The sequence below is a fragment of the Cricetulus griseus genome (genome assembly GCF_003668045.3).
Source record: "Cricetulus griseus strain 17A/GY chromosome 1 unlocalized genomic scaffold, alternate assembly CriGri-PICRH-1.0 chr1_0, whole genome shotgun sequence".
In the NCBI taxonomy this organism is placed as follows: domain Eukaryota; kingdom Metazoa; phylum Chordata; class Mammalia; order Rodentia; family Cricetidae; genus Cricetulus; species Cricetulus griseus.
The window spans coordinates 54514112-54528198 of record NW_023276806.1 but is presented as its reverse complement, the minus strand read 5'-3'; the positions used below and the strand labels follow the sequence as shown (position 1 = coordinate 54528198).

General features: G+C 39.6%; 1 long non-coding RNA gene across 1 annotated transcript in view; it reads right to left on the bottom strand.

Moving 5' to 3' along the window:
- The window catches only part of LOC103159900, a 144810-nt gene that overhangs the window by 15640 nt on the left and 115083 nt on the right, over window positions 1-14087 (bottom strand). Inside the window, exon 7 of the long non-coding RNA XR_004771740.1 lies at window positions 4596-4751. This is a non-coding gene — a long non-coding RNA (uncharacterized LOC103159900). The remainder of the gene's footprint in view (window positions 1-4595; window positions 4752-14087) is intronic.

Sequence of the window (14087 nt, the reverse complement as noted above, 5' to 3'; positions counted from 1 at the left end):
TTTTTTCTTGGCTTTTTTAGATTCTTTAAGAGAATTAGTTATTTCTTGAATTTTTTGTTTTTTCTTCTATTTCTTTAAGAGATTTTCTTGTTTCCTCTTTAAGGGTCTTGAACATCTTCATAAAGTAGATTTTTAGGTCTGTCTCTTTTTATTCCTCTGTGTTGTGCTTTTCATATCTTGCGGGTGAGGAGTCCCTAGATTCTGGCTGTGTCATATTGGTCTTTCTTTGTTGGATATGTTCTTATTCTGTCTTCTTTCCATCTCTTCTTCCAGTGGGTGCAGGTGGGGTCTCTCTATCTCCTCTTGTCACCTGGTGGTGTATGTGGACCAAGACTTCGGTGTCTGCCGCTCTGTATGGTCTTGCCTCTCCTGGTAGTCTTCTCATTTAGCAGAAGTCAGGGCAGAGGGGGAATGAAGAGTGAGGTGTTTCCAGACTCAGGGAGATCCTCCCTGTCTGGGCAGGTCTTTTCTATGCCAGGAGCAGGCCCAGAAAGATCAAAGGAATGGGTGATGGCAGGAGTCGGGCCCATCCAACGTCATGTTTTCTATTAACAGGCCAAAGCACAGAAGCCTGTGATTGTCTGAATAGATACTGAAGGAGCCATCTGATAAAGCTCATCATTGTTTTTTAATTCCTGGAAAATATCTATCAGAGTAGGAATAAAATAGACTGCCCTCTGCCTCACAAGTCATGTACTGGAAATGCCTAGAATTAACAATTGACAATAATGAAAATAGTGAACTATCATTTGCTTTTCTACTAGCAAAATATAAAATGTAACAGTGTCTGTTTTTGCACTGCAGCACTTCTGTTTAATAGTGTCCTCAAGGTACTTGCAATAAGGAAGGGGGAATGTGCACACATAAGAACAGAGGCTGTAAATGTGTGTATTTGGAGGTAATAAGATCATTTGTGGAGAAAATGCTAAGAGAGCTACAGAAATGACAGCAGAATCAAAAAAAGAAATAATAATAATAATAATAATAATAATAATAATAGTTTAGGACCAAATTAGGAACAATATAAGATGCATGGTCAGTATAAAAAAAATCAGTTGTGTTTCTATTACTACTCGCAATTAGAAAGTGCAAATAAAACCATAGCATGAAAATCACAAAATGCTTAGTGATAAAACTGATGTAGGAATACGTTCAAACACAAATAAAAATCACAAAATATTGCTGAAAGAGATTAACAATTTTTAACTGATTTATTTTTATGTGCATTGGTGTTTTGCTATCAGTTCTGGTCCCATTGGAACTGGAGTTACAGACAGTTGTGAGCTGCCATGTGGATGCTGGGAATTGAACCCAAGTGCTCTGGAAGGGCAGCCACACTGCTCTTAACTGCTGAGCCATCTCTCCAGCCCACCCAAGACTAAGAATTTTAAATGAATGTTACAAAATAACTTATTTATTAGAAGACTTCATATTATTAAGAAATCTAATTCTTCTTGCACTTTTTCTTGGGTTACTGTAACAAAATACTATAGACTGTTTGGTTTAAAGTTATTTTCTCAAAGTACTAGAAGCTAAAAGTCACAGGAACAAGGCATTGCAGGCTTACTGGTACTCTTGCTAAGACTAAAGATCCGAAAGAAGCAGCTTCAGGAGGAGTTTATCTTCACTGTACTTTCAGAGGGTACAGCCTGTCATGGTGGTAAAGGCATGTAATTCAATGGAATATATATAATATAAAGAGTAATTCAATGGGAAAGATAGATCTGCTTCAATAAATAGTTCCAGGACAATCAGATGACCTTATGAGAAATGGACATCCCCACTGTAGTAAAAATCCAAATGGGGCATTTATTTCAACATAAAAGTGATTTTTTTTTACTATCTAAAAGAAATACAGGAAAGAAACCCTTTGACCTTAGATTAAAGAAAAGTTCTCCTAGGTAAAATCAGGAACATAGAGTCTAAAGAAAACCAACAAATTGGGCATCATCAAAATGAGACTTTGCTCTCCAAAGACATTGTTCAAAAAATTAAAAGTAAAAATTCCTATAAAAATATGTATCCAACAAAGAACATGTCTAAAATATATAAGGAATTTTTACAATGCAATAAAAGTCAAATAATCCAATATACAAATACACAAATGTCAAATAAAACCCATTAATAAAAGTTTTCAACTTCCTTAGTCATGGTGAAAATTCAAATCAAAACCAAAGCAAGGTACTGTTGCATGCTCATTATAAAACTTAAAAGGTTGTTTCCTTTAAAAAAAAACTAAAATACTAAATTTTAGTAACAATTATGGACTGCTTATAATTACTGGTTGACACACAAAGTGCTAGAGGTCTTTAGAAAACACAGGAAAGTTTCCTGCAAATTTAAATATGACTGGCCACACAACCCAGCATTCCCCGGTAACCATCACATCTTGCTTTTTTTTCCCCCAAAAGACAGGGAAACATGTCCATACACATATTTAGAAGTAATTAGTAGTAGTAGCTTTGTCCATAATCACTAAATTAATTAACCAACCTAAATGCTGACCAACTGGCAAATGAGTGAACATTATATTACACTTGTAGAGGAAATACTATGCAGCAGTATAAAGAAATAGTTACTGATACATGTGATGGCATGGATGAATCTCAAAAGCATTGTATATGGAACCTAACAAGGATTGAGCACATTAGTCTCTTATGTGAATTTTAGATTCACTATAGATACCTAAGTCAGGTTGCTGACTGAAGAGATTCATGGATGAAGGGAAGACTGATTGTGAATGGGAATGAGGGAACTCCAGGGATATAGCACTGCTCTTTTAATGAGACTATGCACGACTAGAGCGTTCTCAAAGTGACTGAAGTGACGGAGAATCCAGGGACTAAAAGGGTAAAGCAGATGGGATGGGCTGTGGCGGCAGCAGCACCAGGACCATCATCATCATCAACATCGTCTTCATTAGCAGCATCATCATCATTGGCACCAGCAGAAGCACCACCACCACCAGCAGCAGCAGCAACAGCAGCACTAGAGTCGACATCATTAGCATCATTATCATCATTGGCATCAGCAGAAGCAGCACCAGAATCATCATCATCATCATTAGCAGCAGCAGCACCATCATCATCATCATCATTAGCATCAGCATCAGCAGCACCATCATCATCATCATTAGCAGCAGTAGCACCATCAGCAGCAGCAGCAGCAGCAGCAGAAACAGCACCAGAATCATCATCATCATCATTAGCAGAGTAGCACCATCATCATCATCATTAGCAGCAGTAGCACCATCATCATCATCATTAGCAGCAGTAGCACCATCATCATCATCATTAGCAGCAGCAGCAGCACCATTATCATCATCATCATTAGCAGCAGTAGCACCATCATCATCATCATTATCATCATCATCATCATCATCATCATCATCATCATGAGTATCATCATCATTAGCGTTAGCAGCAGCAGCACCAGTATCATCATCATTAGCATCGGCAGCAGCCACCAGCATCATCATTAACATTATCATCAGCATCAGCAGCACCAGCTTCATCATTTGCATCAGCATCAGTAGCACCAGCACCATCAGCTTCATCATTAGCATAAGCAGCACCAGCACCATCATTATTAACATCATCATCATCATCATCATCATCATCGTCATCATCATCATAATTAGCATCAGCATCAGCAGTACCAGCATCATCATCATTAGCATCAGCAGCAACACCATCATCATCATCATCATCATCATTAGCAGCAGCAGCAGCACCAGCATCATTAGCATCATTAGCATCAGCAGCAACACCAGCATCATCATCATCATCATCATCATCATCATTAGCAACAGCAATACCAGCACCATCATCATTATCATTATTATCATTAGCATCATTAGCAGCAGCAGCAGCATTATCATCATTAGCAGCAGCAGCAGCAGCATCATCATCATTAGCAGCAGCAGCAGCAGGCAGCCATCCTTCCTTGCATCACTCTGTACTGAGTCCTTTATATACAGCATTTCATCTGCAGCATTGCTGCTGCTTCTGCTTGTCATGGATGAAGGAATAGATCCCCCACAGAGTTCAGGCAACAGGTTCCAGTGTCCTTTACTGTTCAGCAGGTATGCCAAGTCCCCAAGTCTCAGCTTCTAATTTACGGTTTTATCCTGTACCCTGCATAGTCTTGTTTCTGGTTGGCCTATACAGTGACCCAACACCAAATTTCTTGTTAATGATTTGAAAAAGAAAAAGTTTTGTTAACACAACAGCATTTTCATGCATATATAACATACTTTGTGTATACCCCCATACACCCCATACACCCCACTTTCTATTCCCTCCCATTAGTCCCCTTTGTTCCCCAAACAATTTCAATCCTACTCCTAGGTCATCAGTACATTCATGATGTATCTATAAAGTCTAAAACTCGCAAGTGAGAGAAAATGTGAGATAGTTGTCTTTCTGAAACTAACGTGACAAAATGCAGGTTTTCCTACACATGACACAGCATTCTTTCTCATTGCTGAAAACAATTTACTGTGCACAGAAACCACATTGTCTTTATCCAATCTCTGTTGTTGGACTCCAAGATTCAACAGTATAACCATAACCAACCCTTTGCAATATCCTTACCATGACACTCAGAATACAGCCAATAAGGGAATTTCTTCCTAGATCAAGATTCTTCCCTGACTAACAAGGAGAAGGCACTTGAGGACTTTCTGTGAGCTGCAGGCTGTTTTCTGGAAGTAGCTACTGAGACAGAATGTGGTGGAAATTCTCTGAAGCCTGTGGAAGGGCAGAAAAAAAAAACAGACATGGATAGGGTGAAAGGTCTGGTTTGGCCTGGTAGCGTCTTGGTTAACCCAACAGGAAATTCTGGAGCATCTGCTGGCCAGCAGAACAGCCCAGGTTAGGCCAAAATGACAGAGCCTTACACTCCTACCTCACTTCATCACTGAACCACAAAGCAGGTGGCCTTGAGCAAAACAACACTGGAGCCCAGGCAACCCTGAGCTGCTGACAGCCTGAGGCCACCTGTCACTGCACCAAAGTGCTGGGCAGCCAGTCCCTCCTTAAATATAGGCTCTCCATCAAAGTGGGACTCCTCACCCTTCCCCACAGCAGGGTGTTGTTCTCCTAGATGCTTCAAACCACCAAAATAGGACTAAATTCTCCCCATCTTCCCAAGAAATTAAAATAAAACCTTCTAATATATCATTTTAATAGACATACTGATTTTTTAAAAAGTCAAGCCCAGAATGTGTTGTTTGAAAGCACTTGTTTTAATGAGTTGAAACAAAACCCATTCATCCATGCCCCAGTGTTTATTTTCCTTCTAAGTAAACTTGGATAACAAATTCGATTCATGCATTTCTTCCTCTAAAGTGAATGGTGCACTCTCCTTATACACTGGACATGCTGATGACCATTTAAGATATGAAACCAAGCACAATATAGCAAGAACAGATAAACAATCCTTAAAAAAACAAAAGCTTCTCACCCTATAAAGAATAGAATGTATGACATGAGGACAAGAAGGTAGCCAGTGATAGCAAACCGAGTGCTGCCTGGTCTTGGAGCAGGTTGAGGACACAGCTTTGTGACATTTAAGAGCATCCAGAACAATGAACTGTTGATTAGAAAAGCATAGGAGGTTGTTGGGCAGAAAAAGCAATATAAGAAAAATCAGGATGAGTAGTTCAGATGTGCAGACTTCACAGCTGAGATCAGCGGACTCAGGAAGAAGGTGGCCTCAGTGGCCCCTGGAGGTGTCATGTGAGAGTTGTGAGACATGCAGGGGTGCAGATGGACCAAATGAACAAGGCAAGCAGGTGCCCGACTCGACAATGTGATTCGTGTGGCCTTCTGGATTTTTCTTTTTCCTTCATTCCTCCATTCCTTTGTTTGTTCGTTCATTAGGTCCTTCCTTCCTGCCTGCCTGCCTGCCTAAAACAAAGATTTCTTTAGTTCTAACCTCAAGCCTTGTCCTCATGTTTGTTGCAAGACCATAGATTTGTTTTCTTTAAATATATTTTTAATTTATGTTTTAGAATTTTATACATGTGTTCTCACCCCTACTCCATCCCCAATTCCTTCCAGCTCCCCCTTACCCTGACTCCCTCTCAATTTCATATCCTTTTCTAAACTGGAGTCCAATTAGTGCAGCCAATATGTTCATAGGAGTGGGGAACCACCCACTGGAGCATGGAATCCTCCAGGGTCCAAATTCCTGAAGAAACCAGATTTCCTCCCCAGTAGTCATCAACGGCCAATAGCTCCTCAGCTAGGCACTAGGCTTTGTGACACCCTACCTGACCCCATCCATGGTGGACTTTTAACTGGCTTCAAATCCATCCTGCTCGTATTCTTTCTCATCACTTTCTCCTGAGGCTTCCAGCTCTTCATGGAGGAAGATGACTTTCCGGCTACACTAGCAACAACAAAGAGATGGCCAGATGAGTAGTTGCTGTGAGGCCTCCAATAGAAGAGCCCTGACCTATGGGATAGGGACAGACTTCCCCGGCTTCAGGCATGTCCTCCCTTCCTGGACCCAGGTCTTGGACATGTCCTCCCCTTCTGATTTATAATGAAAAGAAGCCAAGTCCCCCCAGTACTTTCTGCTCCATTGTAATCTTGTTTCCCCTCACAGCTTTCTGTTTCCTTGATATGGTGACTTTTAGCAAGACTGGAAGCAAATATTTAATTCAACATGATTCCCCGAGAATCAAGAATAATCTAACAGATCCTCTTAATTCAATTAATTTCCAGAAAATGTGCCTCTGGGTAGCACAGCTGATTTACATATGGCAAGTCATGCAGGAGTTAGCAAATATTTTCTGGATTTGTAAAATGGTTTTAAAGATACCCTGATGAGTCAGTGTTTAATCCCTTCTCCCATAAATAGGATAAAAGATCTTTGCAGTGTTTCCTCTTAAGTAAATAGATTTTAAAACTGTGCCCACAGAGTGTCTCTGTGTTCGTTTCAACTGTCTATGAATGATCACAGCAGCTGGAATGAAGGAGAGCCCATCACAACTCAACTTGTACTTCCTGCCTTTTGTTTTCTTCAATCATGGCCTTGATGTTGTTTAAATAGTGCCCTGTATATGTTTAATTTCCTTCTTTTCTCCACAAAGACCCAACAGGTTTTTTTTCTTTTTTCAATCACTTTATCTTCCACAGTGGGCCATAAAAGTACTCTTGAGCTGAAATTGAAGTCATGCCTTTATTTACACAAGTAAATATATATTTAGACATTTTAATGCATGGCCATTTATTTCATCAGTTGACTACTTGGGCAGAAACGTATTTGTGTACATTTCATCCATGTTGTGGGCTTTGCCTGTAAGGCCGCCCTGCTGATAGGGATTGCTCACTATATGCACGGTGTGCACGTGTGCACATGGCTCACTGGAGAGCATGCATCTTCCAAGGTATGTGAAGTGAGCCTATTCTTTTCATCTTGCAGATTGTACAGTTGGTGACGCTCTCTCTTCGTCTCAGATCCCCATCCATGAGCCAAAGACAGAGAGAGAGAGTCAGAAGGGAAATTTAGATGTCATTTGACTGAATATCCAGAGTTGGAAAGCTCCCAATGTTCACCAGCCTCAGCTGAATTTTCAGTGACAAGACACTGACCTCTTCAAAGCACAGTGGGGGCATTGCATTGTTTTTTATTTCTACTAGAAAATTCTTATACTGACTGAACCAAAGATTTCTGTTTTCTAACTTCCACCTACTTACCCTGCCCTTTGGAGTCACACAGGCCAGTCTTGGGAAGATAGTTTTGGTGTCTCTCCAGACAAAATTTCTAGTTCCCCTCAGTCTTTCCTCACTGTCCTAATAATTGTATCTGAGCTTTATGAACATTTCATTTAGCTTTTGAAACCTTCCAAGTGGCCTGGATAAGACCCCCCCCCCACACACACACACCTTTTCTTCTTTCTGTCTCTAATGTGGGCTTATTAGTGATTGGCCAGTTTTGGGAAACAGGAATTACAACTAGCTTCACACACACACACACACACACACACACACACACACACACACACACACACACGAGCAGTAAGTCTAGCACATTTAAATATTGAATTAAAATGTAGACCTTTGCATTTAAATTCTGTCTCACTTCTTTCTTCATATTCATTGGCCCAGGACTGGCTTCTTAAGGTATGATCCACAAACATCTTAAGCCTCTCCCTTCAAGCTTGATTTTAGCTGCAAAGCTGAAAACTGTATTTTTCATGTCACTATTTAAGCCATGAATGAAAACACAGCATAGAATGAGGCTCCATGGGGAACTTCTTGACAAACCATTGATGACTCCTCACCAGATTTATGCCACTTGATTAATCATCAACACTCAATTTCTATGTTAAATAACCCCATCAAAAGCCTCTAATTTTAGAAAAACTTCCAAATTGATTGGTTGATAGTATTTGAAGGTGGGGCCTATAGGAGGCAATTAGTGTTAGACGTGGCCATGCAGGTGGAATGAGTCCCTAGGGGATTAACACCTTTAAATGTATAGGAAAGACTGAAGATTGCATACCCTGCCCTCTCACCCTTCACTGTGCTGTGACCCAGAAAGACTGTTGCCTGACACTATTGTGGGAATCTTTCTGGGATAAGTACTCTGATACCCATGAGTGGAAGAGATGAGATGTCACTGTAGATGATGAAGCAGAGATAGCTCCTAAAGACTTTAATGCCAGGCACAGTTCCTATTCTCATTTTATACTCTAAACCACAAGGTGGGGCGGGCAAGCAAGCAAGATTTTACAAAAGTTTATGTGGCAGTCAGGAGGTTGTTAAGGGCAACGACCATTGTTTCAACTACTTCTCCAGGTCATTCCGTTCCAGGTAGCAAGTGAAGTCATGTTTGGCAAATGGCAGTACAAACGGTGCTTTAAGTAAATCCCTAATAAATCAGTATCTAATCATTTGTCTTTTCTACCTTACCCAATCTCTAGACCCATAAGATGAATAAACTTCTATTGTTTATCATTCACCCAGTCTCAGATATTCTGTTGCAGGAACCAGAAATGGACCAACCTCTGGATGAATTTCTGCTTTATTCCAAAAAATACAATGTGAAAATTTATTGCATGCTTTATTCAAATTGTGCTGTGTCAAAACAGAACTTTCTTGGCCTGAAATTTAATAACTCAATCAAAAGTGAATTAGATGTTCTACCTAAGTGTTCCAATAACAAAGTACCTTCATACTTGTTATAGCAACTATATGCTGCATTATAATGATTTACATCTTTGACCCAATTAGGCTCTTTGATGATGGGAACTAACTGGCTCACTCAAAACTGTATGCTCTAATTCATAGTGGTGGGGTCTAACAGCTAGTAGGTACTCAATAGATAGTCAGAGTGCACTGATAGATGACAGCAGAACAGGAGTTTTGGAAGAACATAGAACTTGAAGTGTGCGGGTGAGTCATGAGTGGGGTTGCCCTTTCTGAGTTCACCCACAACACTCCTCTTCAAAGGAGAGGTCGTCATTGATTATGCAACAGAGTATACAGAGAGTCAACCTGCCTCTCCTCACTCAACAATAGGGTTTCACACTCGATTTTTATCTTACCATCCCACCCTAGAAAATTATCTCAACACCTACAAAACACTGATGTACACAGATCAGTACCAGACTCCCCTTTAACCACACAGGGCAATGGTACTTACAGGGTTGAAATTTACAGGTTGAGAAAGAGTTTGCATGACAACATGGATTTTAGAATAGTCAAAGTAATGAAGGAAATTAAAAGCAAGATAATGAATGAGGATGTTTTTAGGGAGACTGTTGAACAAGAAAAGGGAAGCAATATGGCATATGAAATAAAAAAAACACAGAAGGCTGCAGTCAAACTGACTAAATATAGTAACTTCTGTCACTTTCTTAGGCAAATAAAAGACATGGGTTTTATATGGAAAGGCACTTCTGTCAAAATGGTAACCAACCATCTTCTGATTGGATTTAAGTCCCAGTCCACGAGATGAAATCCGTACCTCGCACCATTGTCAGGCCAAGAACCTGTGTCTAGACAGGTCAGAGACCTCAGGGGGGAATGTACTACTATTACTCTGCTAAATGAGCATAGTATTAAACAAACTCCTAATGACGCCATTATAGTAATTGATCAATTTGTGTTTTAATCTTTATCAAAGAAACTTCTATTTGTAGTAGATGGTGATTAACAGAGACTTACAACCTGCAAAGATGCAGAGAATATGATAGTGAGAACTGCTCAGTCTTAGATGGGTCATCTTTAACATATTCCCTCATTTTCAAGACTCAAGGATCATTGCAGGAGAGGGGACAGAAAGACTAGAAGAGCCAAAGATGATAGATACCACAATGAAACAGTCTTCCAGACACCGCAGGGAAGCTGCAAATATGAATTCACAGCAATTGTGACAGCATGCACAAGCCCCATGCAAGCTCAAGCCAGACCAAATCTCAGCATGGAGTGGGGAGGTAGATCTGAAGTCCCACCCCTAGCTGAGGAGCTGTTGGAATTGATAGATTACAACATTCCTTTAAGAATGTTTCCCCTAGTAAGTTGACCATCCTCCAGTAGAAGACCACACATCCAAGAATAGGTAGGTAAAACAAATTATACCTGATGGGTTGGGGGGGGAGAAGACACAAAGCTGGTTAGGCAGGGAAGTACAAGTTCCCTGGGAGGAGTTGTGGAACGTAATTATGATCAAAACGCATTGTATGGAATTCCCAAAGAACTAATAAAACAAAAAGATGGAGCTGGTGCCAAGGAGAGAGGCCATCTTGGGAGACCTTCTACAATCAAAACCCCTGGCCAGCAGAAGATAAGTCAGCTAAGCCTGTCATCCTTTAGAGACTAAGCCAGTGAAAATCCTAGACCCAGTGACCACACAGGAAACTGAAGCTGACTTGAGCTCAGACCTGTGAATGCTAATGTATGTAAGTAAAGGTTGTAGTCTGTAGACCATGCAGAGAAGAGCTGTGGGCAGAAATCTCTAGTAGAGCACCAGCCTAAACTCTGAAGGGCTCATAAACACAAGAAAAGACTGTCCACTAAGAAGACCTATGTAAAACAAACAAAAGCAAGTGAGAATATAAAGACCCAAACATAGAAGAGTATGCCAACACACACCAATAAAGACAGACAGATAGGCAGACAGACAAACTGCCACCAAGAAAAACCAAGGCAGTACAACCCCTCCAAAAGCTCATAATTCTTAAACCCGAATCAAAGTTAATGAATTGGTTGAAATGCCAGTCATTCAAAATGTATCTTTTAAAAAATGATCAGTGATTTCAAAGATGATTCAAGCAAGCAGATGAATGGGGTAAAAAAAAAAGTTCAGAATCTGTTCAAGAAAATCCGTGGCATGAATGAGAAATTCTATAATATGGAATAGAAATACAGAAGAAAGAGTTGTGAAAATAAGAACAGACAAATGCTAGAAATGACTTAATAAATCAAATATGGTATACAATGAAAAGCATCACCAATAAATCTGACCAAGCTAAAGAAACAATATCAGTAATCAAGGACAATGTCAAGGAAACAATGCATTCAGATACTGTGGTAGTTTGAATGTATTTGGCCCCCATAAACTTATAGGGAGTAACACTATTAGGAGGTGTAGCCTTGTTGGAGGAGGCCTGATGACACTTGCCTTTAACCCAGACCTTGAGGCTGGAGGGCACATCTTTAATCTGGGCCACACCTTCTGTTGGAAGTATGTCACCGGGGGTAGACTTTGAGGTCTTTTCCTCAAGTTTTACTCAGTGTGAGTCAGTTGATTTCCTGTTGCCTGCAAAATGTACACTCTCAGCTCCAGCACCACATCTGCCTACAGGCATGACAATAATTGACTGAGCCCCCTGAAACTGTAAGTGAGCCCCCTCAATTAAATGCTTTCTTTATAAGAGCTGCCATGGTAATAGTGTCTCTTCACAACAATAGTAAACCCTAACTAAGACAGACACTGATAAAGGAAAAAAAAAATCCCTAGCCTCAGAAGTAGCTGTTGAGACATAGTCTGAAGTCATAGAAATATTTGATGAGATTATATCATAAAAATCCCAAATCTAGGGAAAGATGGAAACACAAAAATAGAGGAGACATTTAATTCCAATTAGACAATTCCACAGAACTTCTCCAAAATATTTCATAGCTGAAATGCCAATACCAAAGGACCTAGAGACAATATTAAATGTTACAAGAAAAGAAGGTTCCAATTTGTATACAAAGGTAAACACATCAGAATGACATCAGATCTCTAAGTAGAAATCCAAAAATCTCAGAAAGAAAATATGTAGTTCTGGCCCTGAAATTATCTATTGGCAAAGATCATTATGTCTGACAAAGCCACCCTTTTTAAGCAGATGGAAATAAAACGTTCTAAGATGAGTACAAACACAAGCAATTCATGACCACCTAGTCAATACTATAGAAGACAGGAAAGAAATCTTACATCCAGAGGAAGAAGGCAGATGCTTAACAAACACAAGAGTTCCAGAAAGAATAAATTTCATGAGAGGAGCAAATGAACACTGGCGATGAATCAACTTAGTAAACTGGCAAAACCCCAAGATGGATAAGGAAGAAAAAAAATCAAATAGCATTGAATCAACCATGAAAACAAACAAAATTACAAAAATAAGCAAGTACCTGTTTTGTTGTTTTGTTTGTTAATTTTTATGTATATACAAGATAATGTGCCAATGTGTAGCTCTACTTAGCCTAAAACCTACTATATTGACCATTCTGGCCTTGAACTCACAGAGATCTACCTGCCTCTGCCTCCTGGGTGCTTAGATTAAGGTATGAGCCATCATGCTCAGCAACATAAACAACAAATATCTCTTAGTAATAGCCTTAAACAATAGCTGCTTTGACTCTCTGATTCAAGAGAAATTCTCAGAGACAAGTTAAGAGCTATGGTGTCCATCAAACAATCAGTGATATCCCTAACAAGTGTCCTAGTAATGAACCTTTCTCAGGGGCTTAGAAACACAAGAGCAGACAATCCAAACATGAAGCATAGGGGGAAGGTATGTTATCAGATTCATTCTATGAAGCCAGGACGGTGTCAAAACTGTATGTGCACAACAAAAACAGAAAATACAGTCAATTGTCCCAATAGACACAGACCTGAAATTCTGAAAGAAAATGCTTGCAAACAAAATCCAATAACACAACATACTAAAAAAGTTACTGTAACAAAGTTAGCTTCATCCTAGGTGTGCAAGGATGATGTTCAAAACACACATAAAATAAAATAATGAATGTAATATCGCAAAACATAGAGCCAAGAACAAAAATTACATCACCATCTCAAAAGATGCAGAAAACGATATCAACAGAGCTGGTGAGATGGGTTAGCAGATACAAGTACTAGCTTGCTGGCCTCATAATCCAAGTTCAATCACCAAATTCTACAAGATGGCAGGAGAGAGAACTGACTCCTGGGAGTTGTTCTCTGACATGTGCAGCACTGTGGAAGTTTCTACACCACACACACACACACACACACACACACACACACACACACACACACACACACACTGAAGAAAATTAAAAAACTGTCTTCAGTGAAGGTCAGTATTCTTTTATGGTATGTCCTGAGGAACTAGGATTAGAATGAAGGTATTACAGCATAAGTGGGCTCTAAATGCTAAATGAGAAACAAACTGATAGCATTTCTTCTAAAATCAGGAGTAAGACGAAGATATTCACACTTTCCTCTTTTATTCAATATTTGAAGTCATAGCCAAAGTAATTAGACAAGGAAAAAATAAGAACACAAATAGGAAAGGAAGAGGTCAAGTAAGTTATCCCTATTTGCAAACAAAGTATTCCTACACTTACAATCTCACCCTAAAATCTCCACCAGAAAACTCTTAGAGCTGAGAAACCCCATAAGCAAGGCCTCAGAATACAAATCAACAGAAAACTAAATATCATTCATATGCAACAGTAACATTTGTACTAAGAATCCAGGAAAACAATATCATTAGAAATAGTTTTAAACAGAGAACCTATGAACAAATGTAACTAACAAATGAAGGAATTCTACAAAGAAAACTTTAGAACTCAAGAGAGAAGCCAAAGAAGACA